The 21,405-nt window shown below is 40.8% G+C and overlaps 1 long non-coding RNA gene across 1 annotated transcript; it reads right to left on the bottom strand.

Annotated features, from left to right (window-relative positions):
* Window positions 1–7,373: 7,373 nt before the first annotated feature.
* Window positions 7,374–17,070, bottom strand: LOC136177665 (uncharacterized). Its single transcript, XR_010665174.1, has 3 exons — window positions 17,015–17,070; window positions 16,273–16,488; window positions 7,374–7,670 (listed from the first exon to the last, which is right to left on the bottom strand). It is a non-coding gene; the product is annotated as an uncharacterized lncRNA (long non-coding RNA).
* Window positions 17,071–21,405: the final 4,335 nt, after the last annotated feature.

Below are 21,405 nucleotides of genomic sequence, written 5' to 3'. Positions count from 1 at the left end.
TCTCCATCCCTGTAAAAAAATACACAAATTCCTTGAAATTTCCCCAATTTAGTTTTTAATCCCTCCTGAATGAAATTTGGATTCATATTTTGGATAATTGATTTGAAGATTTAAAGTATTTGAGTGTGCTGGTGTAAAAAAAGGAATAATAGATGGAGAGATCCCCTTTAGTGTTTAGTATTCTGCAGCCCTTTCTGCAGGGGGGGTTCTGGGTGTCTTCTCTCTCTCTTTCCCAAACACACACTTTCAGAGGAGGTACCATGCGCAACAGCAGGGCTCTCCCTCTGCCCCTCCCACCCTCACACACACATATAAACACACACACACCTCATCAGCACTACGGCTATCTGCTCTCTGTCGTATGTGACGAGGCTAACCACCTAAAAGCTTGAGAGATATTAGGAGGAGGAAGGGTGGAGGGAGGGAGGGAGAGTGAGTGTCGGAAGGAGTGAGTCACAGAGTGGACGGTCAGTCGGGAGCAACGTGATGACCACTTGGCAACTAGGAAACTGGTACACTGCAGGATGAGCCTTCCAAGAATCTGCCCGGGACATTTCACTGATAATCCACAATAACATACACACACACACACACACACACACACACACACACACACACACACACACACACACACACACACACACACACACACACACACACACACACACACACACACACACACACACACACACACACACACACACACACACACACTTCTTTGCCTAATTTTTACAGGAAAAATAACTGCTTGCGAGTGTCTGACGTGTTTCTGTGAAAGATGTCAGTAAGAAAATACTGATGCTTATTCCCAGAATGATGTTATAATTTCTCACCCTCAGGAGATTTAGTCTATCAGTACTGTTTTATAGTTACAAACACTGTCCCTTATATGTATGATATTCATCATACTGTATACATATAAGTTTATAAATGAGACATTTGAAATTCCAATGTGGGAGGTCCTCTTTATCTTTTCCAAATGAGGAGTCTGACTACAATAAATCCCAGAAAGAGTGGGTGGTCCTGATGTTTTAAACATATCCTGTGTATTTTTGATGAGTTATAGCAGCTCCTGAAATGGGCAGTAGAAAGTGATAGATTTGAAAAAAAAAAAAAGGCTTTAGGCAATTACTTTGGCAGTTGTTGTTGTTTTGCAGAGGTGTGCAGGCCATAAATGAGGCTCATGTTGAAACGACACGGTAAAGAATTGCCAGAAAGAAAGCACAGCCAGAAGAATTTTTATGCCTTTAAACCACTCATAAATTATCAGGTTGTTGCTTCTTTCTTTTGACCTGCACAAGACGTGCTTCAGCCCAAAAAAGGAAGAGGCAAAGCTGAAAATAGAGTGAGGCTGGAGGAGAAAAAACACAACCAAAGAAGAGTGGGAAAAGGTAAAGCAAGGAGGAGAGACAAAAACACTCGATATAGCAGAAGAGGGGTTAAAATGAAAAATGGAATATTTACATGAGGCTAGACTCCTGAAGTAGCAGTTGCCATGGTGACCACGCCCCAGCGTCTGAGCACTCAGTGTTTGGAAGCAAAATGTGGGAGGGGCTGAGTGGCGGGGGAGTGTGGTGTGTGAGCCAATCAGAGCTCTCTGGTGGGCTCTGACACATTTCCCACATGCAGAGCCCCGGAGCTAACGAGGTTACACAATGGTCTCCCAAAAATCACAGCATCACATCACTTAAAAACAAAAACAGCTTCTCTGGCTGCAAGTGGATGACTCAGGTTGTGAGTGTAAACGTGTGTCGAGAACAGTGTAAACCAAGAGTAATACAATGAAACAGACTCAAATTTTAAAATAGGAGAAATTGTGGAGTCATTGATGAGCATGTGGACAAAGTAAAGACACACAAAGTGACAAGACAAAACAGTTCCCTTGTGTTATGTAATTGAAGGGCTGACAGACCTGAAGATATTGGGTACACAGAGTGCTGGACTGCTCTGTGTCCTATTCAGGCACACCACATGGCCAGAAAATACAAAGAAGAAAAAAAAAAAACCCTCCATCTATTAAAGAGGGAAGAAAACAAGGATGACAGAGCATGTTTAGAGGCATAATAGAGCCTTTGTTTTTGAAGCACTGTTAATTTAAAATAGTATTAATTTGTTCGGACTGGAAAAAGTTAAATATGTGAATGTAAAAAAAAACAACAACTTCTGCATTGTAGGTAAACATGTTTTACGGCCAAAATTGGACTCTGCTCATGAGCTGCCTTCCCTTTTAATCTTGTTTTAGACCTTATTGGTTTTGTGGCACAGAGTATGAGGAGAAAATCTACAGTAAGGTAACTTAGCTTAGCTTAGCCGATCACAAAGACAGAATCAGAGGGGAGTTAGCTGCAAAGCTTTGTCAAAAGGTAAAACAAAAAAATACCATCTACTTAATAGCGTACTAGCTAGCATGTTATGGCTTATGTGTTTATTGTGCTCAAAAAGTGAGTATTAAAACAAAATTCATTCAGTAGTAAGACTTCATAAAAAGATGGACGATGTGTCAGCGCCCTTAAAGTGAAGCCAATGATTTAATGCTCCCCCTATTGACTGGTTGAAGTATAGGTCAAAAGCCCCGCCTTCTCCATGTCAACAGATTGAACAATAGTCAAACCGGAGAGTCAATATGTCAAATACATTTTTCTGTCTTTACAGTTTGTTGTTACCATAGTGATTGTAGTCAGAGCAGTTCAGTTTTAATTTGTGGTGTAACGGATCACAAATCCCCAAATTCAGATCTGAACACAGATTTTTATCACAAATTGCATTTTCAGGTCAACAAAACAACAAAACCTTTATATAACTTTTCCACTCCTCAGCTAGACATGACTCAAACTGTGGATATTAACACCATTGGAAATCAAAATGCTACTCAATGAATCTAAATAATGAATCACACCCTCTTTTTTTGTCAAACACATTGCTGCAATTCTGCTAATAATAACAGAAGCAGTTATAATGATGATATCATTGCAGTAATATCATTCAGTTGTAGATGCAGTGTCCATCTTTATATACAGTTAGTGGGAGTTATTTGTCAAACAATACAATTTGGAAAGAGTTAGCCAAGTTATTTCCACGTTTTTCACGTCTTTGTGTGCGGTTGATCTAAACAAGATGCCAACCATAGCTTTGGATTTTACGGACAACATTCAAATCGGTGTCAATCTTTTAATGAATCTTTCTTTAAGAAAGTGGTTAAGGACATTTACCAAAATGTCAAACTATTCTCCTTTTTTTTTTTAAACTTCTAATTAAAAATTATAACTAAAGGAATTTTTCAGATCAGACTTAAACCATTGAAAGACAACAACAGGCGAAGTGTTTTGATTTGGTCACCATTCAAACTGAGGACATGTAGACTACCCTGAACCACAGCTTAAATAAAAGTGACGTCTGCATTCCATACTTGTTGCGCATGTTCATATTTTCAACATTTCATATCAAAGTTCATATTTTCACCAGATATGGATTTCATGCCATCACAGATGCGAACAGTCAAGCAGAAAATTAGATATGAGCAGCAATGTGGAACTGATCATGAAGGCCTGCAGCCTATATATATGAAGACACTGCTGTCTCTGTTGCGTGTATGCGTGAGTGTGTGTGTGAGTGTGTGTGTGTCAGCTGGATGTGCTGGTGCCCACAGAGAGGTCTTCACATGACTGGCAAAGTTCAGGTTTGTTCCTGCGGCAGCCATGTGCCCATTCCAGATAAAGCGTGCATAAAAAAAAATCATCTGAACCGTCGTTCTCGTTTTCAGCCAATCAGCTGTTAGTGACTCACATAGGGAGACTTTTACATTAGATTTAGTTTCATGAATAAGTTTTCTTGACTACAACGTATCCAAACACTCGAGACATAAAACAAGGACAACCTTTGTAATGATGAATCCTTCCAATGGGAACTTTAAGCAAATAACAAAACATTTAAACTACAAAGGCACAAAATCAGAAAAGCAAATATGCAGATGACATCCTCTTACATGCAAATCTTCTGAATTACATGTGCAAACACAAAGACAAACAAAGGCTCAAAAGACATGTTTGTGCACACAGACTAACACTCATATAATGTGCATGTGAGTGTGTGTGTTTGACAGCTTGTAAAAGGAGCCCCTGCTGGCACTTCACTACCACAAACACAACGTGAAGAAAAGCTGGATTGCAAACATGTTGGTTGGGTGTGTACAGTCCTCACTGCTAATCATTCTTTTCACATGTCTTTGCAGTTTTAAAATACATTTAAGGGAAAGGAAGACAACTTGTGCATACTCTACACTTTACTTTTTATATGAACGCGATGCATGCTTTTCCTCTAGTCTAGATATGTGAAGGCAGACAACATGGACACTTCTGCTTTGCTATATATTTATGCTGTTCGACTTCCAGGTCAAAGCACGACGTGGGGAACTGTGGACCATGCACAGAATGCTTAGTCCAGTTTGCGTCTTGATTGCTGTGTTTGCATACAAAAGTGAATAAATCGCCAACTGCATCATCGAGAAGTCTTTGTCCAACTTGAGTGTGGAAAAGAACACCAGGTTCTAAATCTCTTGAAAATATTCCACATTTTTAAGAGGACCTGTTCATCTTTTCAATGAATGTTCAACGTTACAGTCAAATATAAATCTACTGATTTCATTATGTTGACCTTGAGCTCTGAATGTGAACTAAAAGAAAAATACTTTGATTCAAGCCAGCTTTTAAGAACACATATAACTCACACAAAAGTTGCTGACGGCAATATAATAACAAAGTGCTTCTTCATTCATCCTAGAAATGTAAAAATGTAAAAAATCTAAATGTAAAATAATTCAATAAACTGAGAATCAGCTTTTTCTTGTAAATTGTCTTTTATCCCTGTGAAAGTCCAGCACGATGGCAAAAGGTTAAAGAGGCAGCTTTGTGCGAGGCAATGAAAGGAAATAATGCTTTCACCTTCCAAAGCTAAAGTCAAGGTGCCCTTGACCCTGGTGGTTGCCCCTGGCTGAGCAAATACTCCATGGCCAATGATTACACCAAAATGTGAGCTCTGAAGTGTGGCTGTGTTTCTGAAAATGGTTCCAAATGGATTTTTGAGAAAAATGTGCAACAGCTCAAAAAACATATTATAAGGAAATTAACGACACTGAAAGACTGTTAAGGCTATTGTTGTTAGCTTTACAAAATCTACCGTCTTTCATACAGATCATAATATCATACACATCCATACGTCTTTTTTATGTCATAATGCCTATTTAGAATGTTATCTTCTTCTTGCATTAAGTTAACTACTGTAGTTTACAAATATTCCAATTTTAACATTACTTCCCAAAAAGTCCTAAATATGAAGCTCATTTTTCAGACAAAACAATTTTTTTTTAAAATGTCCAAAAGTTCACAAAAAGAGCTGTTTGTGCATTTTTAAACTTGGATTGTTCTCCAGCTTTATTTAGTGTCAATTTCAAATCATGCTTTTTTCTTTTTGCAATCTTTCCATATTTTCTGTTGATACATACACTTTTCCTTGAGTTTGTCTGCATATTTTTTTCTTAAAAACGGTTTAGTTGGATCAGTCTTGTTGAACGTATTCTAAAATAAATTTTTGTTAACCCCAAATCGAGCACATGCCTAAAACGTGTTGATTGTGCACCAAAATAGAAAGAAAAAAAAAGGCCAGGAAGGGATCATGTTGCTTCAGAAGTAAAAAAAAAAAAAAAAAAAGGAACTTCAAAGATGTTCTGTGTCTGTGTAAAGAATATGATAAGGAGGCTTTCTGCTACCAGAATCTCCATCGCTCATTTGTGGCGTGACGACAAATGTCAGACAGAAATAAACATCTCAGCTGTCATTTGAAAGACTGTTTCCTTCTGTTTTACTCTTTGTATCTAGATATTTTTGAGTTTATATGATCTCATGATTTTTCTTAGTTCAGAAGAAGTACATCTTAACCTTTGACCTATAGGAGTCCCAGTGGAGGGACAGAGCGGACAGTTACATATTAACACACCCAATCTAGTCTGCTGTTCTTCATGCAATATGGCAAGAAACAAAAACGAATCCTTATTGTCTGTTCACCATTGCCATTGAAAGTCTAATCCACTAAAGTCTGCAGTTCATCCAACAGAGGACAGATTAACCCACTGCATCCTGGGACTCACACAATCTGCAACCTGAAATTCAATCAATCAATCTTGTCTTCTAGTCATTTTACATTGTGGTATAAGTACTTTTCATCAGTTAAAGGTCTCAGTAACAAGTTTATCACTTATCAGATACTGTGGCTCTGAGACTCTGGGGTGCAGTTCTCTCTTTTGGCCACTAGAGGCTCCATAGAGTCTCTGCAGCAGCCCTGAGGAGGGGCGCGGCTCTGCACCCATCCTGGTCAATGAGTTCCTTGTGGTGATGAGAAGAGTCAGGCTCTGAGCCAGGGATGCGCACATGCAGACATGCAACCATACAGCACACTCACACATACGCACACATACAGCACACTCACACAGACACACACTCACACAGACACACACATACACACTCACATCGACACAGACACACAAAGTTAGGAAATCAGTATGACACCACATCCAATGGTGCTATTATTAGCTCCTGTAATATTTTCAGAACCCTGTGCTTGTGCCTGATATAGTAGTAACAGCTTAACAGTGGGATGTGAGACACACACACACACACACACACACACACACATACACACACACACACTGAGCATGGCATGTACTGTATCCCAATATAACCTACAGTATGTTCAAATGTGTGTTTAATTTGTCGACTGTTGCAGATGCCAAATGTAACTGAAGCTGCTTTACCTCGAAAGACCCCAAACCTGCACAAGCATTGTGTATGTGGACTGAAAATAATCCACTAATCCAGCTGTATTGTATGTGCACGCATGTAGCCATGCATGTGTCAGTGTGTATTTGGGAGGTATATTGTGACAGGCTTTCGTGTAGTGGATTGCAGCAGTTGGAATTGAATTACATGTATAAAGTGCAGCGCAGATATCCGGGAGCTGCAAGCTGAGCCAAACTGGCTTGCACTGCTACAGTACTGCTGCGACTGCAACACACACATTCACATACACACACAGAGCGGGGGAAATGAGGTCGGCTTGGCACTCTGTCAAATTTTCTCTCTCCTGCCTGCTCTTGCCAGGCGCTGCATAGGATACTACACTACACACACACAGAGGGGTTCTGCTCTACTGCACCATTTTAGAAGGCTGGGGGCGTACAGTGCACGCTCTCACTCACACACTTACACACGTTTACACTTACACACATTGAAATGTTAAAAAAAAAAAAAAAAAAAGAATACACGCACTGAAAGAAAGAAGACATTTAAATCATGATAAGTGATTCATCTCATAAAAAGTACACGCTTTGATTTTTTATTGGTCAATTAAAGAGCAAAGGAGCATTTGGTTTAGGTTTTGTCCTGAAATGATGCTTTTCTCAAAGCTGAAGGATTCATTTATATATTATTTACTCATAACTCACATGTCTGTGAATTTGTAGACAAGTTGTAAGCTGAAACATTCAATTGTAAAACATGCTCTGAAGAGATGGAAAACGTTTGCTTTCAGCGTAGCGCCGGAGCCTCGGATTCCCAAAGGAGCGCAATTACCCCTCTGATGTGGTTTTCATTTTTCATGGCAACGCCTCCATCATGACAGCCCTGGTGCAGAAAAAAAAGGAACGCATAAGCTGTATTGTGGCTTTTGCAGTGAAAAAAAAAAAATCAATTGTTTATTCAAAGGAACAATGGGGACACTCTGAATTCTCTGATATTAACCTCAAGTCGTTTTTTGTTTTTTTTCATCAGGGAATGCTACCTTCCTGCAGCAAGAGTTATATAAAACCAAAAATATGATGTGTGTGACATTTAGGTGTACTCAGTGTGCACGTGTGTGTGTGTGTGTGTATGTGTGTGTTTGTCTTGATATCCACCTGCCCTCCCGGACTTCAACTCCCACGTTCACCTTAAAATCAACTCCACAATCTCCTCTTCCTTTCCATCCCACTCCTGTCTCCATGCACAAGGAAAAATAGTCAAATGCAGTTTGGCCGACATAATCCCATCAGAGTCCTCGTTGGTATATTTAAAGGGACATTGGTCCTTGCACAAGATAAGCAGCTTAATATTAATGCTGCAGTCGTTCCTTGCAGTTTCCTGTGTTTTCAGAGGACGCGTGTGCCGGGGCTATATATAGGCTGCATGGGCTAATAAATACAGATTAGGCAACTGTGTGGCTCTGATTGAAAAATGGACGTCACAGGGAACAGTAAGAAAACGTATGGGACCCCCCTAGTAGTTACATGGGGATTACAGAAGAACGGTCACTTGACATAAGGGGCGGAAAGTAGATAAAGAGAAATGGTAAAGATAGTAAGAGCAATAATTTGAGGAGAAAGAGACAGAGGTTGAAAGTGAGGTGATGTAAGAGAGCAAAGGAAAAGCCACTGGAGAAATACATATTCTTCAGGGCTATCAGCATTTATTAGTTAATCGCAATAAATTAAGGTCCGAATTTAACGCATTGATTTTTTAAATTGCGATTAATTGCATGCCACTTTGACCCTTGAGGAGCCCCGTGGATAATCCTCCGCAGTGTCTCCCTGTAGTCGCAGTGATAGAAAAGAATGACACTGCTGCATCTTTAAATGGCTCATTTCTCTTTAAAAACTTGGCAAAAGTAACATCCACCTTTTCACCAATCATTTCACTTTTTTTTTTTTTTTTTTACCGTTCCTGTTATCCGTTTTCATTTAATCCATAACCAGTCCCTTTTTCTGTGGTTAAGTTCATGTTGTAATCTGCGATCTACCAGAAGTTCCTTAAATCATTTCAGAATAAAAGCAGGGTTGAATTCAAGCAGCAAGTAAAGTCGTCTCAGCTTAAGATAGTACAGAAATTCAAAATCAATTGATTGATTTGAAAAAAATCATACTTTTTTTAATTCTTAAAATGCTAACAATACAATGGAATAAAAACTAAATATATTTAATTGACGAATTGATGACAGAAAGTAATCCGGAGGAGAACAATGAGAGGTAAGATGAAGAACAGGCAGGTCTATTGTCAGAAGGACAGAGGGATAACGTTACTGTTTCTGAACTGTACACTAAGCAAGTATTTACTGATGAGCTTGCTATTATTCTCATTTTGAAGGAACACCCATTGGGTTCACAGTCCTGCACCGTAAAGCTCAACTTACAGCGTTTGATTGTTACGGCACAGTGGCTTCTCTATGAGTGACAGTTCGGAGATCTGCAGTTTGGGAGCCACGGTTACGCTGCCTCCCTTTGATCCTAAATGCAGAACACAACACCACAAAGACGAGAAGGCATGTGGAAGCTTGTCAGTTGTCCCTTGACAACCTTTTCAGGGTTGACATTTTATTGTTTCCCCTCCTGGCTGGGTTCTGTACTTCTGTAAAAATATATGTTCTATGTGGGTGTGAGTGCTCAGGCTTGCAATCTCCTGTGTGTATTGAGTGGTGCACTTGAGCCCTGTTCCCTGACATGCTAATAGCAGGTTTGCATCTTCTGCAGATGTGTGTATGACTGTTTCAAGCTCTCTGTCTCACTCACTGACACTGTGTTTTGGAAAAAGTGATTGAAGCTGCCGATAGTCAGTAGAGTTTATATTTGGATCATGATCCCCAGTTTTAAATAACATGGATTAAATGTTTCCTGCAGACCATTTAGTGGATCTTTAGAAGCTTTAAACTGTCTGGAATGCTTACAAAGTAATTTAAGTTGGGTGACAGTCGTATAAATAATTCCCTTTTATAGGGACTAAAATATACATATATTAAAAAATGATAACCTTAACTTTATAACCGGTCATGGCAGATGACTGTTCACCCATGAGTCCGGTGCTGCTTGAAGTTTCTGCCTGTTCATCGACAGTTTTTCCTCGTCACTGTTGCAAATAGTTGGTATTGGTTGCTCAATGCTAGGTCGCTTATTGGGCGGCTGTGGGTCAGTGGAAGAGTCGTTTGTCCCCTGACAAGGGTTCGACCCCCAGCTCCTGCGGTCACATGTCGAAATGACCTCGGGCAAGACAGCAAACTCCAAATGTCTCCCGCTGCTGCGTCGGTGCGACTGAATGCGCATGGATGGGGTTAGCTAATAGGTGAAGCAAAATTAGCTCCCTTCATAATCAGAACCTCAGGGATGTATCAACACTCAAGCACACATATAAAACAGACACACACTCCTCCCACCACATCTGTAGACCCGAACCAGCCGGGTATATACGAGATGTCAAAAATGAGAGGATTCGCTGCAGACGCTGGCCTCAAACTCCAAAGTGGCCGCTGCGTTTTCCCCTGAGTTATGGCGCAATGCGGTCCCCTGTAATTTACCTTCTGTCGGAGCGCGCAGGGCAGTTCGCCCAGCATTCCTCTGCCTGCCCACCACAACACATGAAAGCTTCGGCCACAGCTGTTCTAGATGGCGGGAAATGGGTCCCAGATGGTAAAGTGTTTAGTGTATATGTGTGCGTCTGTTTTTTTTTTTTTTTTTTTTTTCTTCTTCTTCCTCCTGCCACATAAGAGAGTGCTTTTACTGTACAAATGGCCTGAGTCACATCCCTCGGGCAATGCGGGGAAGTCGATTGCAGATTGGCGGGGGAATGTGGGCGTAGCATACTGCATGTGTCGCTGTCCGCAAAGCAGCTGGTATGCAGTGGACATGTGTTTCTTCATGCTTGTACTGTACATGCGTAGTTCTGACTACGTTGGACTCGCAGAAAGCATTTTACAACCTTGCTATCGACAAGTTGCTTGAGCTGCTCTGCATATGTGCTGTGTCATGCAACCTCTACAGCTATTGATTACTCAGCTGCAGGAAGCTTCCATCCTGCAGTTAAACTATGCCCGTACAACCAGAGAATCAGCCTTCCGAATGATGAGATAAACATAATGGTGGGAGACTGACAGGCAACACACTTTACTGGAAATGCATATGATGCTTCCGTGCAAGTATTCATTTTGTAACACATGCCACACAATGGCCTTGTGTATCACAAAATCTTTCGAAATCGACTGTTTTAAGCTGAATGAGCCACGTCAACCAAGTGCTAAAAATAAATCACAGTGACTTGCGGTCCTTTGGGAGCTTATTTCTATTTGTAAACTACTCTTTTGCAATAGGCAGAATAAGCTGCAAGCAGCCTTACACAAGAAAACACTCAACAACCATTCATTCAGTATGAATAGTATCCCTTTGACTGTACTTTTATGTGGTTCTTATGTGTGTCTAACAAAGTATTGAAAGGCTTTTCTGACAGATGGCATGTCTCTATACATGCTTGAAATATACTTACAAGTAAAAATAATGTGATTTGATTTAGAGGTGTTTTCATGAGCTCACGAGTCTGAAATCTTGAGATTGTGTTGTCCTTGTTCTTTCTGGTACATGAGCCAAAAATCAATCTAGTGATCAAATGAAATTACAGTTTCATTTTCTCAGTCAGTTTATTCAGTTTGTGCTCAAACAACAATAAGTGCAACATCAGTATATCCAGTCTCAGAGCAGTTTTGTCATTGTTCCATACAGAGGTCTTTCCTTTTTTCCTGTGTTCTGTCTGGTTGGTTTTCTGAAGAATCTAACAGTTGAAGGTGTCATATAACACTTCAGGATACATTTTTATGTTCTGTTTGGACAGCAGAGATCCCATATCTTTAGCACAGACCTCCAGTATCAGAGAAGATAAGGCCAGGATCACAACCAGTGTCATTTTACTGTTCGGGGACTGTTCTGCAATATTAAGATGCATACATAGGAGGTAATGCTTGTCTGTATGGTCTAGATCTAAGTTGATATTTGTCCCTTTTAACTTTTTCCATCATTGCATAGGACGATAGTTGCATGGTTGCAATGGAATTGGAAGCAGAGGTTTGCAGTCATGTTGTTGTCCAGTTAAGTCAAGCTTATTTGTATAACACGTTTAACAACAAGCTGACCAAAGATCTTTACTGATGAGAGGTGATTCCATAGAGGGCCTGCAACTGAGAAGGCAAGTAAGAGGGGGCTTAACCATGCAGAGAAAATGAATGGTAAAATCAACAGGGAGCCATGTCTTTTTAGCTTAATTAAGGACTTAAAATAAAAGATGTATGTTCAAAGAAAATGAACTACAAGATTAAAATGCGAGAAAGTTATGAGCAGCTTGTAACAACACAGCGCAGATACGTTTTAACACAAGTCCCAACTCGAACAAGGCAAATAGCCAATCATGGTTTAGGATTATGGGGTGTTCAGTCACATTTCAAGAAGGGCCCATGCCACCCCTCTGTACCTGCCCCTTGAGGTAGATGATTTTTTCCAATCCTATCCAGGCCACCAGTACAGAGTAGTTCACTGGACTTCTGGCATAAAAAGAAAAACGGGAAAAAATGTGTGTAGCAGCCATCAGGTGTTATAGGCTATGTTTACCTTGTCTGTTTTCTGTTTACTTTTTATTCTAGGTTAAAGTTCGTGCGACTCGTGAGCTCCGACCTGTAGTAAATGACACTGGTTTCCCTTTAATAGGCCAAAAAGAATGCTGGTGAGCTGGGCAACCAACGTGCTGTGGAGGTCAAAGGTTGCTTGCGTGCTGGAGTAATATCTTACAGCTAACAGACGAGGGAGGGCCGGGACCATAGAGGGATGGGATAACAGAGATTACAACACATTATCCGCTGCTCAAGGGAGTCTGCTGGAGTTTCGCAAGAAGGGGAAAGTTCAAGTCTTGAAATCAGACGGTCGGGCGGTTGTTTTAATTTCTGAATGGAAGTGATGACAGCGAGTGTCTTTAAGCCTCCCAACACCATCAGGGATCAATGATTCTAATAAAATCTGAATTGCTAAATCATCTTTCATTTACTTTTTTGGCAGTAATATTTTAAAATCTATCGGTATTAACATAAAAAACTCCTGTAATTAATTAACAGAAAAATATAGCATATAGTAAAAAAAAAAGAAAGGGTGATTATCACTGAATCACCCAGATTCTTACATCCTTTCTCACTGTTCATGCAGCCCACCCTCACCTCTTAAGCACCATTTGAAACTGTCCTCCCCTTTTTTTCTCTTCCAAGACCCGTCAGCAAGAAAGACGCCGCTTGTTCGACCTCGACAGCGAGACAGTCAGGCGCCATGTTAGCGGCTTCCGCGTCTAGACACAGCCAACAAGCCTCCTTTTCTCCACTCGGTAAAACACGGTGTGAAAAAAGTAAAGTGCAACTTTAGATTTCACTCACACACAGTGATGTCACCGCGCCACTGCCAAGCAAACATCGACCCTAATTTGCATTTCGTTTTTTTTTTCCAGCTGACAGCATCTTTTATAACCATGTCCAAATAATGTCTGACAAAGATCCTGGTGGGCCTTTCTCATGTTTTTTTCTTCCCTCTCTTCCTCTTCCGTTGCATTTTTCTTTATTCTCCATTACGTTTTAACTTTTATCTGCACTTGTTAAACCCCAGCACACACTCTTTTCTCACAAATACACACACACACACACACACACACACACACACACACACACACACACACACACACACACACACACACACATGCACGCACGCAAGCATGCACACACACACCAAACAGCTCGGAGACAGAGGCCTCTGTGTTCTGAAGACAAAAGCGCCTCTTTCTCCAGAATGGGAGCTGAGCTTCCGGTTCAAGCTCACTGTGTCAGAGGGGAGAGGAAGGGCAGATGACGGGCCAAGAATACGATATGTTGGGTGAAGTGTGTGCGTTTGTGCAAGACAGACCTCATCTCTTCATTTATCTGTGTTTTGATCAGACATGATATGTGTGTGAGCTTGAACATGGGTGCCTGAGTTTGAATCTATTGATGCAATCTCTCTCTGTGGAGATTTCCCACCCGGTGTGTGTGTGTGTGTGTTTATGAATGTGTGTGTGTGTGTGTGTGTGTGTGTGGGTGTTCACAGGGTGGTCCGCCGGCTGGGTGAGGGCACTGAGTTTGTGTCAGTCTGGTGTGAACCGGTTAGCCGCCCCCCTGCAGACACACTAACTGATTGGTCGCCAGGGAGCGATGGGAGCGAGCTCAGTTCTCACCATTTAATGCGGAGATCCAAGCACTTGGGACTCTGTCCCTCTCTTCATCTCTTTATGTCCTTCGTATCCGCTCTCTTACTTCTTTCACTTCCGTCGTGCCTTTCTTTCTTTTTTTTTGATCTTCCAATCATCTCATTTCTCCTGCTTTTCTGTTTCTTTTTAAACTGTTTCTTTCTTTGGTGAAGAAGGTTCATCAACACTACAGTATGGAGAACAAACCACATGACGTATTTTTGTAGGCCAACCCGGAAGTAGCATCGCCATGGGGTCTAACGAGAATTCGCCTATGGGATTTTTGCATTGCATTTTTGGATCATTGCAGAAAATAAGCTCTGTGGCAAACGCACGTTTCTGAAGCGAAGGCGTTTTGTTCAGCAGGAGAATCTTCACAGATCAACACCATTCTTACGATGTTTGAAGCGCTAATGCGGCCGACAGAAGTAAAAAGCTAACGTTATGGTACAAGCGAACTATATATCCTCATATGAACCTGCCAGAGTATTATGTGTTCCATGTAATTACCTCACCACTACCACCACTCTTTACTAACACAGTGAACATTGTGCAGACAACTCAGAGCTTCAAAGTCCAACTGGATTGATTGATCAGTTAAGAGAAACAACGCTCCCCCCCTCCCCCCATCGTGTGTATTTGAGTAATTCCTCTCTGTGTATCTAGCATGTGGGTCAGGGTTGATTGTAAGGCATTTTCTTTTGATCGGACAACAGTTGTAAAGGGATTCCAACAATGACTTAAAAACACTGAATTCAACTGAATATCAACTTGTAAGTTTCATTTTCTATCAAGCCTTTCTCCATTGGAGATTATGAATGTCAAAAAACGGGATGCAGAATTTTCTTTCTTCATTGGAAGCGTCTTCATGGAAAATCCGGAAGTCTGTAGAATGGATTAGATGAAAAGGACTCTACACACAAATGTGCACATGCATTCAGGATTACAGTACATTACTGTACAGACACATGCTAATATTTTAAAAATACTTGGCATGTGAATATTCGTTGTGTGTCCACATTTGTACACACACCTCCAGCCGACTTAAATATTGCAAGGGACAGTTACAAAAGCACTGCTTCCTGATGTTGCTCATCCACTCTTAGCCCATTGATCGGTGTCCGGGGTTCGCTATAAATCTGCTGCGGCGGACAAGAAAAGGAAAATTGCGGGTGGTCACTCCTGCACAAATACAACCCAGTAATCCCAAATCAATGGGTCCAATATCACAGCAATACACGGCAACAGTTAAGAAAATGTGTGTTGTTGTTTAGTAGGACTTGAAAGGATGAAAAATGTGTGTGTGTCGGCACACGATGAAAATGTGAGGTTTGTGCTGATAGCCTGTGAGTGTTGCATGCTGTGTAACAGTTTGTGCTTATGTCTACGAGTGTAATCCTGTATATGCACGTGTGTTTTTGTGCTTGTGTGAGCGCAGAATATGAGTAGATATTGTGTGCACGTTGATGTGTGTGTGTGTGTGGCTGTTTGCGATGAGGCCGTCCCGCCTTTATTGCTCACACTAGTTATTAACACATGCTGCCGAGGTGTGTTTGCTGGTTTATTGGTGCTTACTCACTGCACACGCACGCTCACACACATCGTAGTAACTCAGCCCTTTTTATGAGACACGCTTAACACACACACACACACACACACACACACACACACACACACACACTAACACAAGGACAAAGAGAGGCAGGAAAAGTGACATATACAGTACATGCTGTCCTTTAGCATGCTCAGTACATGGAGTCTCACGCTTGTATGTTCACACACATGCATGTTCACACACATGCACACACACATACACACACACACACACACACACACACACAAAGCACATTGACACCTCCCTGCAATTAGCTTCTCCTCCGGCGTTAGTATAAGCTACTGTAAACAAGTGTAATCCCTGTTCTTATCTCCAACACCTCCCATACAGTCCGCTGTTAGCTTAGCATTTGTGTTCTGGCATGAAGCTCAGAAGTGGAACAGTGTATATATGGTGGTAGCACTGATGTAAAACCCATGCTTTAGATTTATTAATGAAGAGAGTACAGCCAATACTGTAAATCGTTTTTTTTTTAAGAGAAATGGAATTTACAACCTCCCTCCCATGAAAATGTGAAGTGAACTTGGTAACATTCTGATGCTTGTTCATGTTGCAATGCAAAGCTTTCTTTACCTTTCATTGCACACGTTTCCCTCTACAACTTGTATTTGCATTCCATATTATGCCTTTGATGCTTGTCCTTTCTTTTAAATGCCATTATTCTTCATGCAACACATCTTATATCATCTTGGCCGTTTGCACATGCAAACTCTGGGTTTCCCTCGGGGATGTGTTATCAAAGGTTTCCATGTGGCGTGTCTCTGATGTGCATGGTTGGGGGAAGGAAACCTGTGTAGTCAGCGAGGAAGGAGAGAGGTGGTGCGTTAAGGCGAGGCTAATTTGTTTGTGATTGGCATTGATTAAAGTCGGCCCCCAGAGAGCTGCGGAAGCACACGGGGACTCACTCATGATATAACTACAGAGTGTGTAGAAGAAGAAGAGCTGTCTCACTGTGTCTGCCTGTTGTCTCCACTCAGAAATGTTCTGTAACACTGAAGGTCTGTGGGGATGTTTTTTTTTCTTTTGGGCTTTTAAAGTCACAAAAGGTGTTTAACAATGACATCACTTCATCTCTGATTGTTGAGTTGTTATTAACCAAGTGTCCCTTAAACCATTATCTATTATCAAATCACAGCATTCTTTAAAGCTGCGTATTTTGCTATTATTTAATGTTGCTTGTGTAACATTGCAGCCCTTACTCTCCGGTCTTTGTTTGTGTCAGCATCAGGTTACAGCTCACATCAGTATAAATGAAGTAAAAGCAAACACACAGTCTTGATTTAGTGTTGTGTTCAATATAATTATCCTTTCTTACCTTTATTTGTTCAGTTCTCCATGCGGCCCCATGCAGGTAAAAGGGGCTGGCCCTGCACTTCCACGTCAAGATTGATGATGTCATCGCTGACATCACTGGGGCAAACCAACTGTTGGGGTTTTCTTTTCCGAGAAATGTTTTCTTTCTAATAATTTCTTTCATATTTGAGTGACTAGTAGAATATGCATTCATCGTTAAAAGTTCATGTAGTTGAGTGAATGAGCTATAATGTTAATTTAAGGATTTATTTTGATTCCTTTGTCGTAAGAGAAAAGTGAATAGACTCACCATTTGAGTTATTCTATACCCAGCTGCAGCCAATTTGTTCATTGGGCGGTCTATGAATACAGGAGACGTTTGCTCTTGCCGAGAGAGGTGAGGCCATTCTGCCTTTAACATGTGCCTTAGTGTGATTTATTTATGAGTTAATTTGCCTTTTTTCCCATGAACTTTTGTTTTTTTTGTTCAGTTAACACGTGTGGCTTTATTCACTGTAACATACTCACATCTTGGGAAAATGAATTCTGCTGAGTTGCCTTCTTACCACCGTCCTAGACACTTGAGCTAAACTACAGTACAAGGTATGCAATATTTAAAATGTTAACAAGCTAATATGAGCTATCACAAATACTTGGAAACTGAAAAAAAAAAAAAAAGAGTTGACAGGCTCAGCAGGCAGCTCTCAAGGTTCAAAGTTCAAGGTTCATTTATTGTCATTCCAGAAACTTGTGGTACATGCAGTACATCCGGTCCTGAATTTAACATAGATTGCCAGGAGGGAAGCCGCTGCAGTGCTGCACGCCGCCATCTTTGGGTCTAACCCAGAACTTCCACCAGATTTATGCGCAACACGTGTCCGCTCCGGCCCGTTACAGCTCCCTGCACCCTCGTCCGTCAACACCCACATGCTGCATTCTCATCTTCACAATAATTCACAAATGATTCAGATTACTTGATATCACACTGAATTCTCAAATTCTCCTGCTCCAGTGTATCTAACGTAGACCAAATATTTATCTTCATACTGAATTCATGGTATTTACTTGGCCATTTTAATCACAATCCTTTTAACGATATCAGACTCTATTTATTTATCCTTTGAATTAACAATGAGCTCTCCCAAATAGTGCAATAAAACCACATTATTAACCCATAGAGGAGAAAAACACCCTGTTGCAAACCTTAATGGGATTCTGCATCACTCCTTCTGTTAGCATGTGCAGACGGTGACTAAATGGGTGCTCTTCACACCCATTTCATTACATTTGCATAAAACTAGTCACATGTGCTCCTGAGTGGGTAAACTGCTGATTTCATCACCCTTAAAAAAAAAAAGAAAAAGTCCCATCTTCTTTCTCTGTATGTCTGATTGCACACTATTGACACATCTTTCCACGTATGCACTCACATGTTTCTGTTTACGCTTTGCATTGCGCCGCGCTTGCATTTCACCGTCTTCATGACATGTTGAGGCAAGACAAGTAAACGCTGATGCAAAAAGATCCTCCTATAGTCTGCGCTATGGAAACTCCTGGCATGCTATAAACGGAGCAACACTGATGCAACAACTAATGTTGACTTGGCTTTCATGATGCCATCAGAATGCTTCACTCACTCTCTCTCACACACACACACACACACATCTCATCAGTACCCCCAAAGAGCCTTGACAGAACAAGTCAAGCGCAGGTCCTTTAATGTTATAGTCCCTCTCGCTCTCGTTAATCTGTCAGATGTGACAGCCACAATAATGCCTTTTCCCTCAAGCGCCTTGTGTGTGTTTAAAATCTGCAGTTACAGAAGTGCAAACGGGGACCGAATAATGTACACAAGACCCCAGAGACAAGTTGGGGCCCCTCTAGTGTGTCCCCACACACAAACACACATTCATCCTGACAATGCATTCATGGCAGACATCACATTAACCTCGGCTCCCTCTGGACCTCCACCATTAGCAGGCCCTACAAACCCCTCACCCCCCAGCCCTTCCTTCTTCCTCTTCCCCTTTTTTCTTTGCTATGTCTTTTGCGACTTTGGATTGCAAAGGGCCTTTTCTTTCCTCTTTTAATGCTCATGAGCTGGGGACTTTGGGGAGGGGGGGGGGGGGGGATAATGTAGCAAGAACATGTGGAGAAAAAGCAACTCATTACACCCCGCAAGCTTTGTACATGAGCTGATAGGTCCCAGCTGGGTCGACAACATGTTAGTTAAACAAAGCAGCACACTTTTTCTTTTTTTGCACAGGCACAAACATACTGGTCGGAAGGGTCGAGGGACGTTGGGTTAAAGAGAAAGAGAAAGAGCCACAAAGACCGAAGTGTAGAGGTTAGAGAAGATTAGATGAAACAGTTATGACTCCCATGCTGATTGGGTTGTCTCAGCTTCTAATCTAAAAAAGACTCAGCAGGGATCGAGACACAGATTACAATAAAGGAATAAAAAAACATTCAAAAGGCGGAAAAATGTTGGCCACAGAGGAAAACATGACCCCCTTACTATTTCCCCCCCCTTTCCATTATTACAGTCATCAATGCACATGAAAGGAGCCCCAAACTAGAGGGGGAAAAAAAAAGAATCAAACAATTAATTAAACCAATTTAATGCTACGAACGGGAGCCTCTCGTGAGGAGTAGAACTGACCCTGTGCTAATTGTTGCTACCGGTACATTAAATGGTTTTTCCACAGCGCCATGTGACAGAGCAAGCTTCTTTGGAGATGCTAATAAACCGAATTCATTACGGAAACAATCGGAAAAGCTGTAATTAGCAGGATTCACTCTCCGAACAGAGTGTTGTAGTATGTTAATGTATCAGCTGATGAATTACAAACAGCAAGGAGGCACTAAAATTAGAGCAAGATGCCTGCATGGATGTCTTCACTGGAAAAACATGCTGACAACATCTTCCTTTTTTTTGTACATCTAATAATTCAAGTTTCAGTTAAGTAGAAAGCAATAGACCAATGGCATCGTATTGGATTACTGTGTTGTAGAATTGTATGCTCTGGAGATCTGTATATGCTATGTGTTGATCTAGGCGCTGAAAACACAGGACTTAAACTTGGATCAAATTGAAGTAAATTCAGGTTGATATCTGTCAACATTAGCTTGTGGCTAATTATTGTAATCACACATGACATTACAGAGGATAAGAGACATATTTTGTAACTTTTAACATTAGCTACCAAGCTATGCTCTTAGTCATTGATTGACTGCTAGCGCTCTTTTGCGATTTTTACTTTCACTATCCATCCTACTTAAAGATGTAAAGTAAAAATAGATAGTTTCTTAAGCTAAAATATGCTAAGGTAATGTCTCAGCATCTACACAGTCTGGAATGCTACAGTTGCGTCACTGGTCTAAAGTCTATGGCCTGTATGCCCAATGATATTAGCCCAAATGATCAGCAGATCACTCATTTGCACTATAGAAGTAAATGAAAGAGCATGCTAACATGTTCAAAATAAGCCAATTCAGACACAGTTGCTTGTAGGTTCTTCCCAAATCTGAAAGTCTATTGTGAGTGCTTTTAAGGTTAGTTTTGTAATCATTATAATGTGTAAGAAAGGGAACACTTAGCTCTGCTATCCTGTTTATATCAGCCGTCCTTGCTAACTTTAAATGTAAAAACACATCGAGCTAACGTATATTAGCCACCTTGAACTTGCAATGGTCATCATTTGTTAAGGTTCCTTTTTATTTTTTTTATTTTTAGCCAAGCTCATGAGTTTTCCTTCATTATCGTAATGATGTCTTGATCTGGTAAACTACTCTAGTCAGAGTCCTTCCTTTTTATTTATTGAGTCTAAAAAAGTGCTTGTATCCTTTTTTCTCAAGCCTTAGAAACTCGTCTTTTTTTTCAGAATCCTATCATATTATATTCTTGTTATCTCTTCGTTATATTACACTCAGGCTAAATAAACTTGATATCACCTGCTTTCCTTTGAGCTACAGTTAATCAGCTCCCCCTTCTGCTATTCATGCATAAATTATCTCTCTCCCGACAGGAATTTCTTTGATTTATGTCTGATAAAAGCTGAGAAGTGGCATTTTATACCAAACAAAGGCTGAACATTATTCCTACAGTTTCAGATGTGACTGATGCATATTGCTTTATTTCAAAGATTTTGGTTAAATGGGACATTCTCATAGTCTACTCATCTTCTTGAAAAATTATCTAACATAGGAATGAGTAGTTCCCTAACCTGCAATTTCATGAAACATGCAGGCATGTAACGTGTTTGCTCGATGTCATCTACATTTCCGTGCAGCAACATTAAGCAGTATTTACATTTCAATAAAAATCCATGTCGCCTCTCCTTTCAGTGCTGTGAGCCAATGCAGAGCTAAGTTTAAAGCCATTATGGACCAATATGAGCCCACTATATAATT

Source organism: Labrus bergylta, chromosome 23 (genome assembly GCF_963930695.1).
Source record: "Labrus bergylta chromosome 23, fLabBer1.1, whole genome shotgun sequence".
In the NCBI taxonomy this organism is placed as follows: Eukaryota; Metazoa; Chordata; class Actinopteri; order Labriformes; family Labridae; genus Labrus; species Labrus bergylta.
Note: the sequence above shows the minus strand (reverse complement) of the source record. Positions and strands in the feature narration are given on the sequence as shown.